This window comes from Natator depressus, chromosome 4, assembly GCF_965152275.1.
Source record: "Natator depressus isolate rNatDep1 chromosome 4, rNatDep2.hap1, whole genome shotgun sequence".
In the NCBI taxonomy this organism is placed as follows: Eukaryota; Metazoa; Chordata; order Testudines; family Cheloniidae; genus Natator; species Natator depressus.
This window is the reverse complement of record NC_134237.1, coordinates 47,056,413-47,071,330: the sequence shown is the minus strand read 5'-3', so window position 1 is coordinate 47,071,330 and position 14,918 is coordinate 47,056,413. Positions and strand designations below refer to the sequence as shown.

At 39.8% G+C, this 14,918-nt stretch overlaps 1 long non-coding RNA gene across 3 annotated transcripts in view; it reads left to right on the top strand.

Moving 5' to 3' along the window:
• LOC141986411 (uncharacterized) overlaps window positions 1–14,918 on the top strand; it is a 103,347-nt gene that overhangs the window by 36,380 nt on the left and 52,049 nt on the right. For all 3 annotated transcript variants that reach the window (XR_012639272.1, XR_012639273.1, XR_012639274.1), the window contains exon 3: window positions 9,447–9,601. This is a non-coding gene — a long non-coding RNA (uncharacterized LOC141986411). The remainder of the gene's footprint in view (window positions 1–9,446; window positions 9,602–14,918) is intronic.

Here is a 14,918-nt window from a genome sequence, read left to right as displayed (position 1 = left end):
ATTGGAGAAAAAAGTAGTAAAATGAACTAATTTTCAGGCCATATTACTCCATAAACTTGAGCTAAAACTTGTAAATTAAATGTTTTAAACTGTTCACTTTTTACATGTATTTAACCAGAGTAGCTTCACTTCCAAACTTTCCTATTGTATACAGTGTATTTAATAATCTTTGTACTATCCATCTAGTACAGAGTAAGTTAAATCATACTGACTATACATACTACATTATTACACATTGTTTGGAACACTAAGGGTCTGACTGCTACTAGCCTGAGCAATGATTGCAGGATTAAACCAATTACATTAACTTTTGCCTTAGTTTTCTATAATAAAAATACTATGTTCATTCCATTCGTCATAAAGTCTTTTTTATGATGAACTCTTACTGTGAAACTCATGATGGAGTTTCTCAAAGGAGACTTCAGTGGGCTTTGGATCAGGCCCATAATAAAGCTTCACTGCTTTTAGGGGAAAGTCCTGGCCCCACTTCCTCAAATGCTGAGGCCATCACGCACGCACACCGAATCAGTGCAGTTCAGTTGCGCAAGGAAGCAAGCAGAGTCTGCAATTTGGTCTGCTCTTCATATCACACAGAAGCATAAAATGGGGGAGGGCTTGAGAAACCTTCCAAGGAGAGATGGTTCTAATGCAGCAAAACCTACTACTGCAAAAAGCTGAAGTCATTATTGTGGAGTGGCTGATGTCTGCGGTGGAGGGTTTCTGTCATCACTTGCTTCTATGGAGCTCCCCAGGCCTCAGACCATCTACTCATGCTGGACTATTGGAGAAAAGCTCCATACAACTACAATCTAACTCCACTCTCAGCAGTTCCACTGGGGTAATCCTGTTGATATTAAGTAACCAGAAGTCAATGGTACTGTCAAGGTTCCTCCCTCACTCTGAACTCTAGGGTACAGATGTGGGGACCTGCATGAAAAACCTCCTAAGCTTATCTTTACCAGCTTAGGTCAAAACTTCCCCAAGGTACAAAATATTCCACCCTTTTGTCCTTGGATTGGCCGCTACCACCACCAAACAAATACTGGTTACTGGGGAAGAGCTGTTTGGACACGTCTTTCCCCCCAAAATACTTCCCAAAACCTTGCACCCCACTTCCTGGACAAGGTTTGGTAAAAAGCCTCACCAATTTGCCTAGGTGACTACAGACCCAGACCCTTGGATCTTAAGAACAATGAACAATCCTCCCAATACTTGCACCCCCCCTTTCCAGGGAAATGTTGGATAAAAAGCCTCACCAATTTGCATAGGTGACCACAGACCCAAACCCTTGGATCTGAGAACAATGAAAAAGCATTCAGTTTTCTTACAAAAAGACTTTTAATAGAAATAGAAGTACATAGAAATAAAAAAAAAAAATCCCCCTGTAAAATCAGGATGGTAAATACCTTACAGGGTAATTAGATTCAAAACATAGAGAACCCCTCTAGGCAAAAACCTTAAGTTACAAAAAAGATACACAGACAGAAATAGTTATTCTATTCAGCACAATTCTTTTCTCAGCCATTTAAAGAAATCATAATCTAACACGTACCTAGCTAGATTACTTACTAAAAGTTCTAAGGCTTCATTCCTGGTCTATCCCCAGCAAAGACAGAATATAGACAGACACACATACCCTTTGTTTCTCTCCCTCCTCCCAGCTTTTGAAAGTATCTTGTCTCCTCATTGGTCATTTTGGTCAGGTGCCAGCGAGGTTACCTTTAGCTTCTTAACCCTTTACAGGTGAGAGGAGATTTCCTCTGGCCAGGAGGGATTTTAAAGGGGTTTACCCTTCCCTTTATATTTATGACAGGTACATATTAAGTGCTGCCTTCCAAAAGTATTATCACTTCCTCACCTTCTCTTCTTGAGCTAACTATAGGAGGGGGGATGGAAGGGGAGAAGAAGAATAACTTCCAATTCCTCAGAGAGGATGGGTGAAGAGAAATTCCTGATTTCAAAACAGCTTCCTTCTGGCAACAATTATGTCCTCTCAAAGAGCCTTCACTAAAACACATGGATATAGCTTCCAGTAGCAGAAGTGAAAAAGGCCCCTGCTACCCACTCCCAAAGTGAATGAGAGAGGGATCCTGTTTCCATATAGGCTCCCTCTTGTAGTATTGCAACTCTAGTCATAATGCAGTATTCTTGGTTCTCCCCACCCTTCCTGTTTCTTCTCTTTGTGAGAAAATAATCTTCTATAGGAATCCTTGCCATCCTTTCTATGGAGAATTCTGACAACTATAATGGCATATGTTCCTGTTTAATGTCTCCTCTGTTGCCTTTCCTGGGATTGGCATCTAATCTCAGTCAATGCTTTTCCAAATCTCAAAAGCATACTTTTGGGTAGTAAAAGTGTGAAAGAAAACTGTGTTCATACCATACCATGACATGGAGGAAGGGGAACTTAAAGGAATTGTGAATGGTCTGATTAAAATTGATAACTGGATAGCTGGCATTGTGCATTGCAGCACAATTCTCTGAGCGCTTTGTTGCCCAGTTATAATACAATGCTCAACCTGGATGAGTCCAGATGGCTATTTCTTTCTGATTGCCCCTAGTTAATGGTTGAACAAAGGAAAAAAGCTGGAGTCCTGTGATGTTTGTGGAGTCATTTTATTTCCAGTTCATATGCTGAGGGACATAAAGATGATGAAGCGGACACTTTGACCCACTCAGAAAGGAACCTAGGCACATAACTTTAAATCCATGAATAGACAGTCCAAGGGACTATTGTGTGCTTAGAGTACATTACTGAAGCAGGGCCTCTACCTGGCAAAAACAAGGACATTCAGAATTAAAGTCAGACTTGAAATTGTTTCAACTACTTGCTACACAGAAACCCTGGACTGCACACAGGCAGTGTTCTGAAAAGCTAAGTGAACAATTAGCCTAAAGTCTCGAGTGTTTAAGTTAAATATCTAGAAATAAATGAAAGCCAGAGGTGAGTAAACATCCCACAGTTTGCATTTATAGTACATCTAATTCATGGACAATACATGACTATTCACGGACTGAGAATGTCATTGACAATTCTGAGGCTAGATTCTTTTGTTGGGATAGAAGAGATACTTCCTGCCCCCTCATCCTTGGGTGTGAAGGTCCCGCTCAGAGCAGAACTAATGTGCATCCCCACATGCAAAGGGCAGCAGGTATCTGTGGGTCTGATCACACAGGTATTCCTCTCCTGTAATGGGTGGAGCTCCACTCTGAATTCCCAATGTGGAGGGGGGAGGGAGATGGAGAATGACATAAGGGAGAGAATGGGAGGGCCCAAGAGTGGAGGATGATAAGGACCCAAAGAGGACTATGAGCTGGGGTAGACTCTGCAGAACAGCTACAAAGCCACTCTGTAACTTGGGAAGAGAATTCCATCCCTATTTCATACATGTCTTCCCATCTTGCTGCTCTGCTAGTTGAGCTCAAGGATTATCTCCTAATGGCAGATTTTTCTAACTGAAACTGAACATTTTAATGGACCACAAATCTCGTAACCCATCATACTTGTACATAAAGCAGATACAACATAGTCATCGCAAAGGGTTGCAGGAGAAGAGCTGGGGGATAATTATTTTTTTCAGGTCATCAAATAAACTGCAAAGTCAGAAAAAATATTTGGTTCATTTTCAAAAATGTTTGGAGTTTGTCAGCAAGTTGGAATCATCTGTTTTGAGCCAGGAAAGAGTTCCCTTTATAACACTCAGCCCAGTGGCTAGGCCCATGCCTGAGGTGCAGGTTTGAATCCCCATGCTGGAATAAGACTTGAATTCTGATCTCCCCGCTGAAAAACTAGTGCCCTAGCTTCCAGCATATAGATTATTTTGTGGTGGGTTGCTTTCAATCCCTCCTGTTGAAGCTGCTCCACTTTGTTTAATATCTACATATTCATTGGGACCAAAAGAGTAAGAACTGTAGCCTAGAGATTAAGGCATTTACCAGGGAGGACAAAAATATGGATTCAGATTCCTCCTCTAAATCAGGCAGTTTACAGCCTTACATCTTGTGACCTTGAGTTTCTTGGTGCCAGGTTGTTTCTTTTTTTTTTTTTTTAATGAAGATTGGTAGGCCAGATGCTCACTTGGTGTGAGTCAGCATAACTCCATTGACTTTAATACAGCTCTGCCTCTTTCTACAAACCAATCTAGTTCACAACCTTTAACGGTATCTTCCTGTAGATTTACAGATTATAGGCCAGTTATTCAGAACAAGAGCATTGTAGTTTTAACATTGCTATCTTTATGACATGGATGAAATAACAGATGTTTGAAAACATGGAGCTGCTCCTGCTCCCTTTGAACTGAATAGCAGAACTCTGGCCAATCGTGATGGGAATGGGATCAGATCAAAGAGGCATTTATTCCTAGACGGGAAAAGAAAATACATGAAGTCTGAGCTCTAGTCTGACCTTTATCTTCATATTTGATGATTCTCAAATGACCAAAAGGTTAACTAAACTCTAAAAAGGTCACCTGTCTTTAATCTAGCTACATAGGTCCTTTTCTGGTGTTTAATAATTATTCAACTTCTGTTCATTAAATATCATCCCTCCTTTGTGATTCCCCTCCCCCTTCTGTGTTAAGAGCTAACTTAATTTTGTTTATTAAATAATTAAAACTTTTTTGAAAAGTGATGCAATTTGTTTGCTATGGGAAATATTTGTTAAACTATATTAACATTCAACACAATCCTCAAGATAAATTCTTTAGAAGAATTTTTGTTGTTGTTGTTGTTCTTGTTTCTACTATGTAACACTTCCTACAATATAATGACACCATAATATTATATTCTAGTTTCATTCTAGTTTGGAGTATGCAATTAATGTACTTTCAAAACTGAAAAGTCTTTTTTTTTTAAATCCTATTCATGTGAAATAAAAAACTGATAATCTTTAAAACTGGCAAACACACCAGGCTCAAAACATGTAAAATTATATATTCAACCAAATCATACTTCAAATGGCACAAAATTATAAGTTTGTTAATCAAAACAAAAGGCTGAGTAATATATAAAAACAAATATTCAGGGCAGAAAGTGTACAGGAAAGTGTACAGGATGTCTATGGACTTCTAAAAGATGCAATGGAATTTGAGAGGGAAATAAGTTTTCATTTAGTTGACCCAATCGTATTGCTGTGCACAGTCTAGATAGCCAAATGTTTGTGGTCATTGTTACTCATCATTTCTCCCCATCCCCTTCATGTGTTTGTTATACTCAGAAGTTGCTTATAGTCTAAATTAGACTGTAAATTCCTCATGGCAGAGACCGTTACGGGTTTCCAATGAATAATGACTAAACACATGCATGTGAAAATACGTTGCTTGACACTAGATGACTGGGATCACTGGTAAAAATGTGGCTCCTTTCACTGTTTACATCACTTGTCAAAATTAAGTTGGGTCAAATAGAAAGATGTTATAAACTGATGGCAGTTCAATTATCTATGTGAAATAAAGAGGTGCAGTTTTTAGTGGATATGTTTTCATATCACAGAAATAATTACCTTTGACAATGACTGTCAACCATTTTTTGTGAATCTCAGCACATACTTCAGGGATTTAATGATATAAAAATTGTATTACCTTCTCATCCCTTGAAGTCAGGGTTCAGGCACATTGGCAGGACATTGTAGTAAATGCATGGTGTGCATGCTGCACATGTTGCATGGATAAATAGCTGGCTTGAGTCTCTACAAGAACTGTCAGTCTGGCACCTTTCACCATAATCAAATGCACTAAAGAGCTTTTATAAAGTTCATTCGTGAATCTTTATACCTTGTAACTTAATTTTCATTCTTGTTTAGAAAGAATATCTTGGATGGGCAGGGGAACAGTTAAAGAAGATCTCATTTGACCTTTAAATAGCTCTTTCAGCTATGCAAGTGGCACTGAGTAACTTTCTCAGAAGGCAATTGCATTTCCTTCAGAACCTCATCCCAGTGAAAATAAACATAAATGCCAGCCAGGAAAAGAAAGATGCTGCAAGTGTTTTCTCCATTACTCCTTGTAGATTTACTGGTTTAGAGCAGGATCAATATCCAAATACGTTTCTTCACTCTTCCTTTCCGTCTCCCCCCCACCCCAGTTTTATGAACTAGAGGGAAAAGAGAAAGGGAAAGAAGGGGAAATGTTAGCAATCTATGGGTTAGTGATCTTGTTTAGACCTTCCCCTAATGCTCCGGTGTGTCTAATTATAATGCACTGTTTATGAAGATCAGGAGCAATAGTTAACCACCCCTCTTCCCCCATCCCCCAATGTGTGTACATAGAAATCAGTTTGGTTTCACCAGGTGTGGGGATGTGAAATAAATCAGGATGATCGTATTGGCTTCAAGAGATTGTCAGCTATTCTCCCAGTACCACAGAAACCCTTCCACAGGTACACCATGGAGGTGTGGACAGACACAAGGAACAGGCTTGGAAAAGGGGGAGTTTTCAAGGCAACATCTCCTAAAACCCCATGAACTAGGCAACACAAGTTACTGCTAGTAGTCTTTTCATACAGTGATCTCCCTTGCCTTGTTGGAGCATTTGAGGAAACCATAGGCAGATATGGCATGGCAACATGATTCCTGAAGGAACCAGGGTACTATAGGAACTGGAAGAGCAGTTGCTCAAGAAGCTGTTTGGATATTCTTGGCCCCTATTGGTGTCCCAGGAGCTGTATACATCTTGGGACATCTCCTGGTTTTGAGGGTGAATACCATAGTTGATTTGTCTTCTCAACAGAACAACTACAAAGAAACTCTGCGAATTTAAAATATTCATGTCCTATGTGAAGGCCACTAACCCATTGCAAATTTCTATGTAGTCCTATTGACTTTGGGTAGTCTTAAAATTCAGTGAATGATTTTAGAGGCTCCAAATTCACTAAACTGATGCAGTTCATCTCTCCAGAAGTGGGCAGGACTAGGGACTAGAGTGAGCCCCAGGAAAGCCACATCCCTGTGTGCTGCTGAGCACAGCTTTACAGGGTTCCTGTTACCCTGAACAGGTGTATTTTGAGGTTGGGTAAGGGGCAGATAACAATTCCCGGGTCACTGGCTATGTGGAGCTAACGTTCAAGTTCTTTCACCATGCAGGAGAATTGAGCCACCACCGGGATTACTGTCAAAGATGATCTCCAGGTTGTCAGCCAGGTGACAGGGAGAATGATGGTGCTGTCAACAGCAATAAGGAATGGAGGAGGTGGAAAGAGTTTTAAAATAATGAGCTTTTTTAGCTTTATTAAGCTTGAATTGTTGAACTATCCAGGAAGAAAAGGCAAGCTATTACAGGGGACTAGATAAACAGGGCAGTCTAGGTACAGGGAAGATCTGAGCCAGCTTAACACTGACATTTGAATTAGGGTAGGTGACACTCATTCTCCATAACAAACCTTTTACTCAACTATTTTATAATGATTTCAAGACATACAAAATGGCTTGGGGGATCAGTAGTGCAGCATATGTCTCCTCTAGGTCATTAGTTCAAATCTGGCTCCAGTAAGGAGTGATGGAAATAATTGTCTGACCACTGTTTGGTGACCTATTATGAAATGGGTTTAGCAGTCTCAGTCTACTTTCTAGCATAGTGGTGTTCATACTACACATGGCACTAATTGGCTCCCTTGTTAGCAATTTCAGCAGAGAGGGCAAGGAATGAATGGATATGGAGACTAAAATGCCTTCTTAGACTCCAGGTCAGGTTTTAGGCACGATGGCACAGATTTTCAAAAATAAGTCCTTGGATAATGGCAAAATGCCATTTTATTTAGATTTAGTGAGTGAATGTTCCTTTTGTAATGCATGCAGCCAGCATCCATTAAAGAGGCATGGTTATACATTTTTTGTAAATAATGGTGTGCAGTGGAAGTTTTCATGCAGCCTTGGTACAGCATCCAAAACCCAAGTCTAAAACAGAATGCTCTGAACAGTCAAAAGATATAAAAGTGCTGTAATTATTAAATCATTTGTATAGTTCTCTAGAAGTGCCATTTAGTTTCTGTTTGAGCTTCTGAATTAGTGGGGGAAGGCTTTTTTCAGGCAAGGTAATTTTAGTGAAAGCCATGTTTCTCAAAGTGATTAGGCATTTTTACTTAGTCCACATAGAAGCCGCTTTACAAGCAGCTGCTTTTTTAAAGAAGAGGTTGCATTGCAGACTGCTTTTGAAGTGCAGTTACTTTGATCAAACAATTTCAGAATGTTCTGTGAGACAGTACAACATGGCGGGGGGCACTGTTTCTTTTAGCAGACTGATACATGCTTTGCCCTAGAACTTTGCAGTCCTGGAACTTGGTCTTCTCTCTGAAAAAAAAGAAGTGTAATAATACTATTAAGAATGAAAAAATGAGAGGAGAGAACATCTGAAAAAACAAGTGATTAAGCAGCTGTAACCTTAAGATTACTAATTTCAGAGTTGTCTTTGCCAAAGTGTCTTGAATCCCAGTGTTGTTATATTTAAGAACGCTCCATGATTTACTCACAAAACCCCAGAATGTTGAAAGTAATTGGGCTCATTGGATGGCAAGTTAGTGGCTGTACAAGTGGGTGAGTAGGTGGATGGATAACCACATTGAACTACAAATATTAGGCCTTATTTGCCACTGCCTTGCAAATACATAAATACTTTTAAAAAATCAGTAGCTAAGAGGCATGATTTCCAACTGTCACTCCAGTTTTGAAGTCAATTGTTACACAACAGTAAAACTGAAGTAACACAGTTATGAATCATGCCACTACCATTGTAGTGACCATACAAAATGTGGGGCAGCACAAAATGAGGTCCTGAAAGTCCTAGGAAAGGATGGCATAATGCTGTAAGGGGATATGTAAGAGGTGGGGATCTGGAAGCACGCTTCAAGGATACAGAGGACCATAAGTAGGGTCTCCCCTCACTAGGACAACAGGGCCAACCACATAAAAAAAAAGAAACTAGATCTATTTGTTTTGTACATTATTTCTAAATGAAGAAGCAAATAACGTTTCTTGATAAAATGACACACACGTGTAACTAGTTTCAGAGTAGCAGCTGTGTTAAGTCTGTATCTGCAAAAAAGAAAAGGAGTACTTGTGGCACCTTAGACTAACAAATTTATTTGAGCATAAGCTTTCGGCTGTAGCTCACGAAAGCTTATGCTCAAATAAATTTGTTAGTCTCTAAGGTGCCACAAGCACTCCTTTTCTTTTTACACATGTAACTAGTTATTGACAGTCTCCTTTAATATCTAGTGAGATGCATACATAATTAGTGAACTCCAAACTACATTTTAGTTAAATCATCCACTTCTTGTCTGGGCTAACTGTTTATAAAGGTACAGATTGCATGTACCCATTTGTTTTAGCTCTAAAGATTCAGCTGCAATTTGTATTTCATGAACATTTGCTTCTTGCCTTTTTTTTTTTTTTTTCCAAAAAAGCCATTTTCAATGGGAAATAGTAAGCACTAAAAGTTTGTTTCTTCTTCTAAAAGAAAGATGACAAAACATGAGAGAAGGATCCAGTAGAGGAAGATTGAGAAAGACTTCTAAAGCGCTCAGATGGCATGTCTGGACTACAGAAAGACTTTCTGTACAGATCTGTCCATGTGATACTTGAAGCATAGCTGAAGACGATCATGAGAAGAAGGTGAGTATGAATAATAGAACTGTAGTTCACTTTCGCTGTGTACTGTTTCTCTAAGTCTATAAGGAAGTCAGGTGAAGTTCTAGGTAGAGGCTGTGCTTCACTGCAATATAGACAGAATAGATGAGGGATCCTCCTGTCAGTACATATGCAGCATCATATAAATAGTACAATACATTCACACCGCTCCAAAAATGATGTCATGCTCGGGAATGCATTAGGAGGAATTAGGTCATTGCTATGATCTGTGGGATGCCCTCATCTGATCAATAGAAAGTTAAATGAGAATTTCTAGCTTTGGATCTGTGGAACCTCAGAATTTCACTGAAGGAGTAAACTTCATGCAGCCACTATCATAGAACCAGCAGCAGCATTTCAACAGAGTAAACAATGCAGCCAGTTCTTGGGAAGTGGGTGAACATGGTACTGTCCAGAGACTCAAAGGATGTGAATTCATTGTGGCTATGGAACTCCCATGACATAGCTATGACAGATATGGCAATTTCCTAATATATCCCCAAAAGACATTGTATTAATGTTATGTATTATTGTCGGCCAGGATTGGATGTAACCCCTTTAGGTGGGAGATGTGACTAATGTAAGACCTGGGAGTTCAAGAGATTATACTGAAAACATGTTGTACTTTTGGGATAAAAAGTGTTAAGTGGATTTATTGGGGAATCCCTCGGGAGAAATTAATACAAATTACTCACCTCTGTTATACAAAAAACTCAGCCTTTTGTTGGTATGACCTGAGGAAAATGTCACTGTCAATATCAAAGACCCAATTTGTATAAAGAAACAGTTTATCTGTCCAGTCTTTGTTCTGATTGTGCATCCAGGATGGATATGAACTTAACCAAGTGGGGTGGGGAATGTGGATTTTGAAGGACTGACATCTACCAGAGCCCTAGATTGGAGCTGGGGGTGACCTCTGATCACCTTTAACATGTGTGTAGCTTTTATTATTGTTTAAATGCTTTTACTGTTAGAATAAAAATGCTTGCTTAGAAGCAGCTGTATGGTAACTTATAACTGCTGGCAATACAATGGTCATAGCTGCTGAAGAGAAGGCAAAACAGAAACACTGGCTTTGTAGGCAGTCTGGCTGCTGGGAATATCACAAAGTAGGCAGGGAACTGTGCAGCCTTAAAACCCCCAGACAGGAGAGAGTGAGACACATGTTTCTGCCCAAGAGGTGACAGCCAGCAGCCAGAAACCTTTTAGTGGGCACCCTCAAGGGACCACAGAAGGGGAATACAGGTGTAGTTACCCTGAAACTGTGACAGTAGCACCTTCCTTCCCTCGTGGCAGGTGGGGGGAGGGAAGGGACTGAGGCTGTCATGCATCAGTCACAGGAGATGCAGTCTGACTAGGGTACCCGGCTCATTGTGGAGAATGATAACAGGAGGCACCATGTCAGATACCCAAATCTAACTTTTTGGCCAAAATGTCATATTTTCATGCATGAAAGAAATTCAGATGAGCTCTAAACTCAACTTCTGATTTTTATTTGCCATAGATCTCTCCTGCATAAGCACATGCTATTTTCTTATCACTGGTCTCTCTTAAGAGAGAAGGCACATGTCTCAATTAGCCTGGGTCTGGAGAGAGCATGGGGCCAAATCTTCATCCCATTGAAATCAAAGTGTTGTCACTGACTTCATTAGGACTAGAATTTGACCCCTAGTTACCACAAAGGACATTTAAAAGAAAAGGTCATGATTTACCCCAAAATATAGCATGCCATCCTTATAGATATGAGGCATGAAGCTGGAAACCAGTGATTATTCTTCAGTTGTCAGCCTTCACTAACCAAGCCTTACAAGTCACAGAAGTGGAGACAGCCATAACACTTTCTCTTGCAAGCCAAAATAAAGAGAAATGGACTATATGGGTGATATACTGGTAGCAATGAGTGATGAATTATGGATCTTGGATTACAGAGTGGTGAAAGGAGAGTTAGAATTTAGCTATGGATAAGTAATCTAAATACTAGGGCCTATAGGTCCCACTTCAACAAGGTACTTAAGCAGGTGTCTAACTTTAAATCTACAAGTAATCCCATTTATATCAAGACTGCCAATATAAATTAAATTAGGCATAGTCTTAAATTCCTTGTTGGATCAGGACGCAGTGATTAAATCAATCAATCAATCTGAAAACATCTGCTCAATGGTAGCAGCAGTCAAAAAAGCTATCAGAATGTTAGGAACCATTAGGAAAGGGATAGACAATAAGAAAGAAAATATCATAATACCTCTATAAATCCGTGATATGCCCGCATCTTGAATATTGTGTGCAAATCTGGCTACCTCATCATCATTGCAGAGTCCTAGATCCTTAGCTCCAGCCCAAGCCTGAGCAATTAAACAGTGCTTTAGCCCAAGCTCTGGGATCCCAAGTCAGGTACCGGGGAGCGGGGGGTCTAATTGCAGTGTAGGCATTAACTCTTTCATCACCTGTGTGGAATAATCATCCCCATCACAAAGAGAGAAATATTGGTGGCACTCTCCTATGAATCATATAGATCACTGTAGCACTTTTATCTGTTCATAACAGTACTATTATGTATTATCTCAGTCCCATATACACAAAGTCTGTCTCTGCAAAAATTATGGAATAATGTAAACACTTTATAGGTGTTTAAAAAGATGCTGTTTAAAATACTTATAAAATATTTACTTCTGGGTTTTTTTTAATATGCACCATTTATTAAAATTCCTGTAATTATCAAAAATCTTAACAAAATCTCCAAGACACAATGGAAAATAGTAAACAAAAATATTACCTAGAGAACAAAATAATAAATTTATCTCCCTGTCACCAAACCAAAGCCTCAATGTTTTACTGCATTTCTACTCTGTTTTTACTCACTCATAGATCAGATGAAGTCCACTGATGTATGGAGGTGATTTTCAACGGCACAAATTGAAATTAGGTGCCCAGCTCCCATTTAAAGTCAAATTAAATTTTAAATGAGCCTGATTTAGGAGTGAGGGGAAAAACTAAACAAAAATGGAGAAAGAACCTCTGGATTTGGTCCACCCATAACAAAAATTACAGTGCCAGATCCCAAGATCCTTACTCATGTAAAACGCTAGTTGTCAACCTGGGGCGGGGGGAACCACACCTCATCAATATACATAAATAATTCCAAGATTCAGCAAGTGTTGCATCCAAAGTAGTTATTTTTTTTTCATTACAGCTATTCAATTATTCATTATGTCTCTATTTTTAGACTAATATCAATAAGGAGAGTAGGGAGTCTGGTTTCTGTTTATTGGATAAAAATGGCACTTAGGTCAAAATCCTCCTTCAGAGCCTTAGGCGAAATGTATCCAAAGTAATGATCCAGAATATGTCTCTGCTACATAGCTCTAAGTCTGTCAGTTACAATCCTTCATTCCTTTTATTCTTGAAACTTGTGTGAAGAGACAGGATGTTACTATTTAGGGCTTGAGGGTGAAATTAACAGAGCAATTTAGGCACCTCAACTCCCTATGTGTGGTACAACTGTGATTCACAAAACTCCTTCTTGGCTGCTGCAGAACCTCCAAGGTGCCTAGCTTTCTGCTTAAAAGTTCCGTAGGTTTTAGACTGGGGCACACACACTGTTGTTTTCCTCTAGGCACCCAGCCTATCTGCTGACTAAGCCCCAGAGCAATACACAAACTAGGGGAAGAAAGATATTCATCTGCCTGAGTGAAGTGCAGGACCTGATCTGATAGGCAGCTTCTTAGCTTGCCTAGCAGACTGAGTCCCATTCAAAATCTGACTAGACAAGGAGGCCATCATAACTCTTAGCCCAGTGAGTCAGAGGTCAGTGGTTTGAGCATCTATCTCAGAGGCAGGAGAACCCTGTTCAAATTGTTTCTCCCTGTCTGCCAGAGAAGGAAAAATCAAACCTGGGTCTCCCACTCCCAGGTGAGTGCTCCGACCACTGGGCTAAAAGTGTTTGTACACCATTTCGCACAATAGTTTTCTGATATCACTTGAGGCCTCTAAGGATAAATTCACACTGCAATCAGGCACCCATGGTTGAGTGTCTGGGATGGTCCCAGAGCTCAGGCTCCAGCCCAAGCCTGAACGTCTATACAGCAAGTAAACAGCCCCTTATCTCAAGTCCTGCAAGTCCCAGTAAGCTGGCACAGGCCAGCCACAGGTTTTTAATTGTTCTGTAGACTTACCCTGAGTGCTACTGAAATACAAACAGAACAGGTGTTTTGGGGGGGGAGGGGGGGACAAGATCCGTTAATACTTTGTAGGACCCAATGTCTTAAATAAAACAAAAATGTACAAACATTTTAGATGTTTAGAATGCAGATGTTTTCTGTGCAAATTCAAATGGAAAAAAAGAGAACATTTCTGTAAACAGTAGGTTTTAAATAAAAATTGAAGATTTATGCACATAATGTAACTATTAAAAATACAGATAAGAAGTTTTTACACATAAAAGGTCCCTCTACATTTTCATTCATGGAGGAATTTGCATGAATCTTTTAAATAAAGTATTATTAGCACAATTGTAATGCATCTTTGTGCCATGAAAAAGTTCATAAAATGACCAGATATACATGCACCATTTGCCCCTCTTTGCCACTCTCATTTCAGCACTCTGCCATAGAGACACAATCTATCTTTCTAAGAGCAAGGAAGACAATACTGACCCCTAACTGTGCCCTGGATCCCCCAATACATCACAGGAGCAGTCCTTTTGAAGTTAATGGAACTTCATGTGCTGTAAATTAAGCACGTGTTTAAGCACTTTCTTAGATTGAGGCTCTTACACAGATAATTCAACAAATAATGGCAATTGATTGTGGTGGGTGAGTGGCACATCAAGGGAGAGGTAATAGTAAATAATGGGAAGGGAAGATGAGAGCATTGTTTTAGGAGAAAAGGAAAGCAGATAGTGAAAGTGTTTGGGACTAGATCTTTCACAGATTTTTGAGTAGAGAGAACACATGACCCCTGCACATGGACTAATCACAACTGCAGTCCCTATCCTCCTGCAAGCACAGGAACTCCTTTCTAGTGAAAAGAAAAGGAGTACTTGTGGCACCTTAGAGACTAACAAATTTATTTGAGCATAAGCTTTTGTGAGCTACAGCGCACTTCATCGGATGCATGCAGTGGAAAATACAGTGGGGAGATTTTATATACACAGAGAACATGAAACAATGGGTGTTACCATACGCCCTGTAACAAGAGTGATCAGGTAAGGTGATATTACCAGCAGGAGGGGGGAACTTTTTGTAGTGGGTGGGCCGTTTCCAGCAGTTGACGTCTGATTTGTGTCTATTTATTCTTGTGCACA